The 12,241-nt window shown below is 40.8% G+C and overlaps 1 long non-coding RNA gene across 3 annotated transcripts; it reads right to left on the reverse strand.

The window, feature by feature from the left end:
- Positions 1–1,062: 1,062 nt before the first annotated feature.
- LOC127932338 (uncharacterized) lies at positions 1,063–10,475 on the reverse strand. 3 transcript variants are annotated; one of them, XR_008144893.1, is made up of 3 exons: positions 10,175–10,475; positions 9,768–9,989; positions 1,063–5,651 (listed from the first exon to the last, which is right to left on the reverse strand). It is a non-coding gene; the product is annotated as an uncharacterized LOC127932338 (long non-coding RNA). The 3 variants fall into 3 exon arrangements; XR_008144894.1 differs by having other exon boundaries at positions 9,731–9,989; XR_008144895.1 differs by having other exon boundaries at positions 1,063–5,688; positions 9,731–9,989.
- Positions 10,476–12,241: the final 1,766 nt, after the last annotated feature.

Below are 12,241 nucleotides of genomic sequence, written 5' to 3' on the forward strand. Positions count from 1 at the left end.
GCAGTGTCTCCTATGTTAAGGATGACAAATAGCTGGCTAGCTAACCTCGGTAAATTAAGATAATCACTCTAAGACTACACGCTCTAAACTACACAATTATCTTGGATATGAAGACAGCAAAGACAACTATGTAGCTAGCTAACACTACACTAATCAAGTCGTTCAGTTGAGTGTAATAGTTTCTACAGTGCTGCTATTCGGTTGGACGTTTGCTAGCTGGCTAGCTGCTGGGCAGATAGTCAGTGTAGACTATGTTAGGACGACCTTATTCAATAGAAGTGCTGACTGTTTCACTTTGGTCCTCTTTCTTTTCCTTTTCTTCTGTCCTTCTTTTGTCCTTATTTTGTCTTCCTTTCTTCTGTTAACTAGATATTTTTTGTCTCTCGATGTGCAAAACATAGAGACATACCCAATACTTACAGCTGTAATCGCAGCAAAAGGTGGCGCTACAAAGTATTAACTTAGAAAACTTTGCACGCCCAATTTTTCAGTTTTTGATTTGTAAAAAGTTTGAAATATCCAATAAATGTTGTTCCACTTCATGATTGTGTCCCACTTGTTGTTGAGTCTTCACAAAAAATACAGTTTTATATCTTTATGTTTGAAGCCTGAAATGTGCAGATCAAAGTTCAAGGGGGCCGAATTTTAAGGCATGTATATATTATTTTTAACCTTTATTTAATTAGGCAAGTCAGTTAAGAACACATTCTTATTTTCAATGACGGCCTAGGAACGGTGGGTTAACTGCCTTGTTCATGGGCAGAACAACAGATTTTCACCTTGTCAGCACGGGGGATCCAATCTTGCAATCTTACAGTTAACTAGTCCAACGCTCTAAGCACCTGCCTCTCATTGCACTCCACGAGGAGCCTGCCTGTTACGCGAATGCAGTAGAAGCCAAGGTAAGTTGCTAGCTAGCATTAAACTTATCTTATAAAAAACAATCAAACAATCATAATCACTAGTTATAACTACACATGGTTGATGATATTACTCGTTTATCTAGCGTGTCCTGTGTTGCATATAATCGATGCAGCGCTGGGGGATGATATAACAAAAACGCATTTGCGAAAAAAGCACAATCATTGGGATGACTGGACCTAACCATAAACACCAATGCCTTTCTTAAAATTAATACACAGAAGTATATATTTTTAAACCTGCATATTTAGCTAAAAGAAATCCAGGTTAGCAGGCAATATTAACCTGGTGAAATTGTGTCATTTCTCTGGTGTTCATTGCACGCAGAGTTAGGGTATTTGCAACAGTTTGGGCAGCTCATTGCGAACTAATTTGCCAGAATATTACGTAATTATGACATAACATTGAAGGTTGTGCAATGTAACAGGAATATTTAGATTTAGGGATGCCACCGATTAGATAAAATACCGAACGGTTCCGTATTTCACTGAAATAATAAACGTTTTGTTTTTGAAATGATAGTTTCCGGATTCTACCATATTAATGACCAAAGGCTCGTATTTCTGTGTGTTATGTTATAATTAAGTCTATGATTTGATAGAGCAGTCTGACTGAGCAATGGTAGGCAGCAGCAGGCTCGTAAGCATTCATTCAAACAGCACTTTTGTGCGTTTTGCCAGCAGCTCTTCGCAAGCACAGCTCTGTTTATGACTTCAAGCCTATCGGCGTAATGGCTGGTGTAACCAATGTGAAATGGCTAGCTAGTTAGCGGGGTGCGCGCTAATAGCGTTTCAAACGTCACTTGCTCTGAGACTTGGAGTAGTTGTTCCCCTTGCTCTGCAAGGGTAACGCTGCTTCGAGTGTGGCTGTTGTCGATGTGTTCCTGGTTCGAGCCCAGGTAGGGGTGAGAAGAGGGACGGAAGCTATACTGTTACACTGGCAATACTATAGTGCCTATAAGAACATCCAATTGCCAAAGGTATATGAAATAAATTACATTTTAAAAATACTATATTAAGTACAACCTAAACCCTCTTACCTTGGAATATTGAAGTCTCATGTTAAAAGGAACCACCAACTTTAATATGTTCTCATGTTCTGAGCAAGGAACTCAAACGTTAGCTTTTTTACATGGCACATATGGCACTTTTACTTCTCCAACACTTTGTTTTTGCATTATTTAAACCAAATTGTACATGTTTCATTATTTATTTGGGGCTAAATACATTTTTATTGATGTATTATATTAAGTTAAAATAAGTGTTCATTCAGTATTGTTGTAATTGTCATTATTACAAATACATTTAAAAAAAACGTCCGATTAATCGGTATCGGCTTTTTTGGTCCTCCAATTATCGGAATCGGTATCGGCGCTGAAAAATCATAATCGGTCGACCTCTACTCTTTAGTTTATTGGTTTGGTTGCTATATGTGTTCTCTCGCCTGGTTAACCCCCATATCCCTAATTATTAACCTGGATAAAACAAATTTAAATAGATTATACTGTTCAGTAATAATATCCTCCCCCTTTCCAGCTTTATGAAACCCGATCTGTCTAAACCTTTTGTCCCCTCCCAAAACAGACCTCTACCTCTTTAAATCTCAGTCACCCTGTACTACTAATTCTTTAACACATTCCTATCCTTCTTGCCTCCTAACCTTGTTCTCTCCTTCTCTCTCCTCCCCCAGGTTCCAAGACTACCGTACACTGAGATCACATGACCATCAGCCATACCTGTGCCCCGTCCCTCCCGATGTGCTCCTCCCCTCGCGGCGCTTCATCTCCAGCGAAGTCTAGACCTGCCCTCCATCTCTGAGCACCACGCCCCCTGCCCCGCCCACCCTGAGGGGCGGCCCCCTCTCCGACGCTCATTCTCCACCCAGGTCTAGAACATGGAACCTCGAACCTAAATCACCCAGATCCAACCTCAAAACAACCTTACCTGGGAGGGACTACCTGGACTTGTCCAATAAGAAAGGCTTGTTTTCATTTTCCGCTGCAAAACATTATGCTACGGTGTGCAGTAATGAATACGACCCTGAAGTAGGTAGACCTTTACCCTAACCATTAAGACATGGTCAAATATCTTGTCACCCTTGTATGGTTAGGGTTGGGGGTAAGGGGAATCTGATCCTAGATCTGTGGTTAGCCTCCATCACCAAGGAGACGACCCAGGCCACGGCCATGGTAACTGGCTAAATCCTCTGCGGGCTAAACGGATTTGATCGGATATGGCGTCCTTTAACCTCTGTCTGCCTCGACCTTGTTCATCAAATGTTGTTTTTCTGCCTTCTACTCTTTAGATTTGTTTCCAAGATGACCCAGTGGTGAACAAATACAAGCTCACCAAAGCCAAGACTACTAAGAGCTGTGGAAGCAATTACAGTACCTTTCCCTTCGCCACAGTTCTATTGTTTTGTCTCCACTTCTCCCTTTGGGTCTCCTCTTGTTCTTCTTCTTCTACTCTACTTTCATGTACAGACAGAGAAGTCTTCTTCTACTCTACTTTCATGTACAGACAGAGAACACTAAACAGTGGTTGAACGACACAGGAAGAGGGGCACGGTGCATAAAAATAAACAAAACACAATAGAAAGATGAGATCAATATACAGTACCAGTCAGAAGTTTGGACACACTTACTCATTAAAAGGTTTTTCTTTATTTTTTACTATTTTCTACATTGTGGAATAATAGTGAATACATCACAACTATAAAATAACACATATGGAATTATGTAAACAAAAAAGTTTTAAACAAATCAAAAAATATTTTATATTTGAGATACTTCAAAGTAGCCACCATTTACCTTGATGACAGCTTTGCACACTCTTGGCATTCTCTCAACCAGCTTCACCTGGAATGCTTTTCCAACAGTCTTGAAGGAGTTCCCACACACACTGAACACTTGTTGGCTGCTTTTTCCTTCACTCTGCGATCCAACTCATCCCAAACCATCTAAATTGGGTTGAGGTGAGGTGAGTGTGGAGGCCAGGTCATCTGATGCAGCCCTACATCACTCTCCTTCTTGGTCAAATAGGCCTTACACAGCCTGGAGGTGTGTTGGGTCATTGTCCTGTTGAAAATCAGCAATGGCGTATCGCTGCAGAATGCTGTGGTAGCCATGCTGGTTAAGTGTGCCTTGAATTGTAAGTAAATCACTGACAGTGTCACCAGAAAAGCATCCCCACACCATCTCATCCATGCTTTACGGTGGGAACCACACATACAGAGATCATCTGTTCACCTACTCTGTGTTTCACAAAGACATGGCGTTTGGAACCAAAAATCTCACATTTGGACTCATCAGACCAAAGGACAGATTTCCACCGGTCTAATGTCCATTGCTCATATTTCTTGGCCCAAGCAAGTCTCTTCTTCTTATTGGTGTCCTTTAGTAGGGGTTTCTTTGCAGCAATTCAACCATGATGGCCTGATTCATGCAGTCTCCTCTGAACAGTTGATGTTGAGATGTGTCTGTTACTTGAACTCTGTGAAGCATTTATTTGGGCTGCAATTTCTGAGGCTGGTAACTCTAATGAACTTATCCTCTGCAGCAGAGGTAACTCTTGGTCTTCCTTTCCTGTGGCAGTCCTCATGAGAGCAAGTTTCATCACAGCGCTTGATGGTTTCAGCGACTGGACTTGAAGAAACTTTCAAAGTTCTCAAAATTATCCGTGTTGACTGACCTTCATGTCTTAAAGTAATGATGGACTGTCGTTTCTCTTTTCTTAATTGATCTGTTCTTGCTATAATATGGACTTGGTCTTTTACCAAAAAGGGCTATCTTCTCTATACCACCCCTAACTTGTCACAACACAACTGATTCGCCTCAAATGCATTAAGAAGGAAAGAAATTCCACAAATTAACTTTTAACAAGGCACACCTGTTAATTGAAATGCATTCCAGGTGACTACCTCATGAAGTTGGTTGAGAGAATGTCAAAAGTGTGCAAAGCTGTCATCAAGGCAAAGGGTGGCTACTTTGAATATTCTCAAATATAAAATATATTTTAATTTCTTTAAAACTTTTCTGGTTACTACATGATTCCATTTGTGTTATTTCATAGTTTTGATGTCTTCACTATTATTCTACAATGTAGAAAATAGTACAAATAAAGAAAAACCCTTGAATGAGTAGGTGTGTCCAGACTTTTGACTGGTACTGTAAGTCCTCAGTGACTGAACGATGGAATCAAAGGAGCTGTTTGTAAAACTCAGGAAAAATAACCAGGACAAAGGAATAAGAACAGTTAAGAAGATGTTTTAAATATTTGTATGTGATGAAAGAGGATGCACTTTTGCAAATGATGGTGATGGCGCAGTTTAACTACCAGAGGCTTATATGCTTATATATGATTAAGTATATGTTGTGTATTTTGTGTTTTGGGGGATATTTAGTTTAGTTAAATACTAGTCTCTCCTCTGCTGTAGCTTCACACTATAGTAATGTTATGTTGTTTTCCCTCATCTGACAAGGAGTAACATTCAACTGGATATACTGTAACAACATGTGATTACATTACTGTTATTATACAGGTGGATACAAATGTTACAAAACAAACATTAATAGCTCAAACAACCCTCAAGACGTCACGATGCAACAGCCCAGTTACTAACACCCAATAACTTTCCTACATTCTGGAATTCTTTAAATATACATTCATTATCACTACTGAAGTGGACTGGCTACCTGTCATTCATTATCACTACTGAAGTGGACTGACTACCTGTCATTCATTATCACTACTGAAGTGGACTGGCTACCTGTCATTCATTATCACTACTGAAGTGGACTGGCTTCATTCATTATCACTACTGAAGTGGACTGGCTACCTGTCATTCATTATCACTATTGAAGTGGACTGGCTACCTGTCATTCATTATCACTATTATCACTGAAGTGGACTGGCTACCTGTCATTCATTATCACTACTGAAGTGGACTGGCTACCTGTCATTCATTATCACTACTGAAGTGGACTGGCTACCTGTCATTCATTATCACTACTGAAGTGGACTGGCTACCTGTCATTCATTATCACTACTGAAGTGGACTGGCTACCTGTCATTCATTATCACTACTGAAGTGGACTGGCTACCTGTCATTCATTATCACTACTGAAGTGGACTGGCTACCTGTCATTCATTATCACTATTGAAGTGGACTGGCTACCTGTCACTCATTATCACTACTGAAGTGGACTGGCTACCTGTCATTCATTATCACTACTGAATTCATTATCACTATTGTGGACTGGCTACCTGTCATTCATCACTATTATCACTATTCATTATCACTACTGAAGTGGACTGGCTACCTGTCATTCATTATCACTATTGAAGTGGACTACTGAAGTGGACTCATTATCACTACTGAAGTGGACTGGCTACCTGTCATTCATTATCACTACTGAAGTGGACTGGCTACCTGTCATTCATTATCACTACTGAAGTGGACTGGCTACCTGTCATTCATTATCACTACTGAAGTGGACTGGCTACCTGTCATTCATTATCACTACTGAAGTGGACTGGCTACCTGTCATTCATTATCACTACTGAAGTGGACTGGCTACCTGTCATTCATTATCACTACTGAAGTGGACTGGCTACCTGTCATTCATTATCACTACTGAAGTGGACTGGCTACCTGTCATTCATTATCACTACTGAAGTGGACTGGCTACCTGTCATTCATTATCACTACTGAAGTGGACTGGCTACCTGTCATTCATTATCACTACTGAAGTGGACTGGCTACCTGTCATTCATTATCACTACTGAAGTGGACTGGCTACCTGTCATTCATTATCACTACTGAAGTGGACTGGCTACCTGTCATTCATTATCACTACTGAAGTGGACTGGCTACCTGTCATTCATTATCACTACTGAAGTGGACTGGCTACCTGTCATTCATTATCACTACTGAAGTGGACATTCATTATCACTACTGAAGTGGACTGGCTACCTGTCATTCATTATCACTACTGAAGTGGACTGGCTACTGTCATTCACCTGTCATTCATTATCACTACTGAAGTGGACTGGCTACCTGTCATTCATTATCACTACTGAAGTGGACTGGCTACCTGTCATTCATTATCACTACTGAAGTGGACTGGCTACCTGTCATTCATTATCACTACTGAAGTGGACTGGCTACCTGTCATTCATTATCACTACTGAAGTGGACTGGCTACCTGTCATTCATTATCACTACTGAAGTGGACTGGCTACCTGTCATTCATTATCACTACTGAAGTGGACTGGCTACCTGTCATTCATTATCACTACTGAAGTGGACTGGCTACCTGTCATTCATTATCACTACTGAAGTGGACTGGCTACCTGTCATTCATTATCACTACTGAAGTGGACTGGCTACCTGTCATTCATTATCACTACTGAAGTGGACTGGCTACCTGTCATTCATTATCACTACTGAAGTGGACTGGCTACCTGTCATTCATTATCACTACTGAAGTGGACTGGCTACCTCATTTCATTATCACTACTGAAGTGGACTGGCTACCTGTCATTCATTATCACTACTGAAGTGGACTGGCTACCTGTCATTCATTATCACTACTGAAGTGGACTGGCTACCTGTCATTCATTATCACTACTGAAGTGGACTGGCTACCTGTCATTCATTATCACTACTGAAGTGGACTGGCTACCTGTCATTCATTATCACTACTGAAGTGGACTGGCTACCTACTGAAGTGGACATTGTCATTATCACTACTGAAGTGGACTGGCTACCTGTCATTCATTATCACTACTGAAGTGGACTGGCTACCTGTCATTCATTATCACTACTGAAGTGGACTGGCTACCTGTCATTCATTATCACTACTGAAGTGGACTGGCTACCTGTCATTCATTATCACTACTGAAGTGGACTGGCTACCTGTCATTCATTATCACTACTGAAGTGGACTGGCTACCTGTCATTCATTATCACTACTGAAGTGGACTGGCTACCTGTCATTCATTATCACTACTGAAGTGGACACTACACTGAAGTGGACTGGCTACCTGTCATTCATTATCACTACTGAAGTGGACTGGCTACCTGTCATTCATTATCACTACTGAAGTGGACTGGCTACCTGTCATTATCACTACTGAAGTCACTACACTACTGAAGTGGACTGGCTACCTGTCATTCACACTACTGAAGTGGACTGGCTACCTGTCATTCATTATCACTACTGAAGTGGACTGGCTACCTGTCATTCATCACTACTGAAGTGGACTGGACTGGCTTACCTGTCTGGCTACCTTCATTATCACTACTGAAGTGGACTGGCTACCTGTCATTCATTATCACTACTGAAGTGGACTGGCTACCTGTCATTCATTATCACTACTGAAGTGGACTGGCTACCTGTCATTCATTATCACTACTGAAGTGGACTGGCTACCTGTCATTCATTCATCACTACTGAAGTGGACTGGCTACCTGTCATTCATTATCACTACTGAAGTGGACTGGCTACCTGTCATTCATTATCACTACTGAAGTGGACTGGCTACCTGTCACATTATCACTACTGAAGTGGACTGGCTACCTGTCATTCATTATCACTACTGAAGTGGACTGGCTACCTGTCATTCATTATCACTACTGAAGTGGACTGGCTACCTGTCATTCATTATCACTACTGAAGTGGACTGGCTACCTGTCATTCATTATCACTACTGAAGTGGACTGGCTACCTGTCATTCATTATCACTACTGAAGTGGACTGGCTACCTGTCATTCATTATCACTACTGAAGTGGACTGGCTACCTGTCATTCATTATCACTACTGAAGTGGACTGGCTACCTGTCATTCATTATCACTACTGAAGTGGACTGGCTACCTGTCATTCATTATCACTACTGAAGTGGACTGGCTACCTGTCATTCATTATCACTACTGAAGTGGACTGGCTACCTGTCATTCATTATCACTACTGAAGTGGACTGGCTACCTGTCATTCATTATCACTACTGAAGTGGACTGGCTACCTGTCATTCATTATCACTACTGAAGTGGACTGGCTACCTGTCATTCATTATCACTACTGAAGTGGACTGGCTACCTGTCATTCATTATCACTACTGAAGTGGACTGGCTACCTGTCATTCATTATCACTACTGAAGTGGACTGGCTACCTGTCATTCATTATCACTACTGAAGTGGACTGGCTACCTGTCATTCATTATCACTACTGAAGTGGACTGGCTACCTGTCATTCATTATCACTACTGAAGTGGACTGGTCATTCATTATCACTACTGAAGTGGACATTCATTCATCACTACTGAAGTGGACTGGCTACCTGTCATTCATTATCACTACTGAAGTGGACTGGCTACCTGTCATTCATTATCACTTGGACTGGCTATGTCACTACTGAAGTGGACTGGCTACCTGTCATTCATTATCACTACTGAAGTGGACTGGCTACCTGTCATTCATTATCACTACTGAAGTGGACTGGCTACCTGTCATTCATTATCACTACTGAAGTGGACTGGCTACACTGTCATTCATTATCACTACTGAAGTGGACTGGCTACCTGTCATTCATTATCACTACTGAAGTGGACTGGCTACCTGTCATTCATTATCACTACTGAAGTGGACTGGCTACCTGTCATTCATTATCACTACTGAAGTGGACTGGCTACCTGTCATTCATTATCACTACTGAAGTGGACTGGTCATTCATTACCTGTCATTCATTATCACTACTGAAGTGGACTGGCTACCTGTCATTCATTATCACTACTGAAGTGGACTGAACCTGTCATTCATTATCACTACTGAAGTGGACTGGCTACCTGTCATTCATTATCACTACTGAAGTGGACTGGCTACCTGTCATTCATTATCACTACTGAAGTGGACTGACTACCTGTCATTCATTATCACTACTGAAGTGGACTGGCTACCTGTCATTCATTATCACTACTGAAGTGGACTGGCTACCTGTCATTCATTATCACTACTGAAGTGGACTGGCTACCTGTCATTCATTATCACTACTGAAGTGGACTGACTACCTGTCATTCATTATCACTACTGAAGTGGACTGGCTACCTGTCATTCATTATCACTACTGAAGTGGACTGGCTACCTGTCATTCATTATCACTACTGAAGTGGACTGGCTACCTGTCATTCATTATCACTACTGAAGTGGACTGGCTACCTGTCATTCATTATCACTACTGAAGTGGACTGGCTACCTGTCATTCATTATCACTACTGAAGTGGACTTTTGTTGTTTGTTTACCTGTTGATGTATTTCTATCGTTTTTATATTTATGAAGTGAAATGTTGCTGCGAGGTCAGTGTGGTTCTCTCTTTCACTTAGCATGGCAGTTTTGCTGCTATCCGTTTACACAGACCATGCCCTCTTCCTCCTGCTCCTCTTCCTCTTCCTCCCCATTGTCATCACTTTCCCCTTTCATACTTCTCCTTCTCTTTAAATAGCTTGAAATGCAACTATCGATCTGTTGTAACAAAAGTGAAATGGAACCATGTTCAGTTGGGAGTCCAGGCTTCTCTTCAACCCCGTCTTTGTCAGGTCAACATCTGTACTGTGCCTCCTCTCATCCCTATTCACCACTCTATCTAGATCCCTCGTTCATTCTCTCCTTCACCTTTACCCCATTCTGTCTCCAGTCAAGTTAGAACACTGGAACAAGAGTGTATCGGTATATAGGTTTCTCGTTGTGTTTGATTATGTTATACTGTATGTTATATCAGTCATGCTAACAAGAGCATCAAACATCCTGAAACTGTCTGTTAAGAGCAAGAGTAGCAAACATCTAACTTTAGCTGGATTGTAGCATAAAGAGAGAGAGAGATGAAGTGACATTCTATAACAGACACATTGTTAACACACAGGCTGTACAGTCAGTGATCAACAATTAACTCAACTTGGGTGACTGACTGAAGTGTGTGTGTGTGTGTGTGTGTGTGTGTGTGTGTGTGTGTGTGTGTGTGTGTGTGTGTGTGTGTTTGAAAAACACAACATCCTAACTGTTAATGTGGTGATCCAAACTTCTTTTTTTTAGGGTTCCCTGGCTGTCATATACTCCTACCATAACTATGCAGTCATCATAACTTAGTGGTTCTTCAGGCACTCTGAGGACTCGTTGAGAACCCCTTACAAAGCCGTCTCCATGAAGACTGTGCTCAATCATAATGTTGTATTCATATTAGGATGTATCCTCTATTTTGTATAGATTTGTCAGAAAAATAAATGCCTTTTGTTATACCAAGGTTGACAAGCTCTCGTTATTTTCACCGCGCTGTTGGAAGCTCTGGTTGGAAGGAAACGTATTCTTCTCACTAATTACATGTTTATATGATTAAGCCCTGAAGGCATCATTTCTTTAAGGATTCCACTCGAACTCGTGGAGATTCCTAGTAGAATTCAGCAAAATGAAATGTAAGGACACTGAGAAAAGCAATCCAGTACGGTGCAATGTTTCACCTAGTGTTCTCTGAACATATTTCTCCCTGAATGAGAGGTGTATCTGCAGTACAAACAACAACAGGCGAACTCCCCGCCAGTATTTTGGTAAATAGTGGAGGGATGTGACTGGAGAATTTAACTCACTCTCAAGTACCAATTCAAACGGATAGTTTTAAGCATGTTTTTAGGCTATACACTGTTTGTTAACAATTGCATCTTCTTCTTCTTTTTTACAAATAAAGGAGACTAAAACAAGCTCATATTTGTGCTTCTGCTGGGGTTTGAAATGTAACTAAGCTTGTGAGGCATTTATAAGTTATATTCTTCAAGAATCAATGGGTGTATATTCTTATTTTAAAAGTCCAGAAATGGATGTAGCAGTTTGGCCCTTTAAAGAAATAAAGGCACAGTTTCTCTTCAAATAAAACATGTGATTGAATGTTTCTGTTTATTTTGGACAAATTGGTTCCAAACAAATCATTCGAACTCATGGAACCGTCAATCTCAAACTGTGAGAGTGTTCTGCTGCCACATGGTGGCGACATTTACCTCACTTGTAATTTATTGAGAGGAAAATGCACGCGTCACAGTTTGATTAAAAAAAGCTGATTTGGGTTATTAATCATTCCTTTCGATGAATTTAGACTCAATTTGGAAATGTGATATTTGACAAAATGCTGAGAATGTGTGTTTGGAACAGCTGGCTGATATTTTGTACAGCATTTTTCAAATAAATTAATTGATAAGCTACAATAATTATTTAAAATATGCAGACGGATGCAAGCTGGCATATCTACACACATCTTCTCTCTCTATCACGCACAAAGTC

This window comes from Oncorhynchus keta, chromosome 10 (assembly GCF_023373465.1).
Source record: "Oncorhynchus keta strain PuntledgeMale-10-30-2019 chromosome 10, Oket_V2, whole genome shotgun sequence".
NCBI lineage: Eukaryota > Metazoa > Chordata > Actinopteri > Salmoniformes > Salmonidae > Oncorhynchus > Oncorhynchus keta.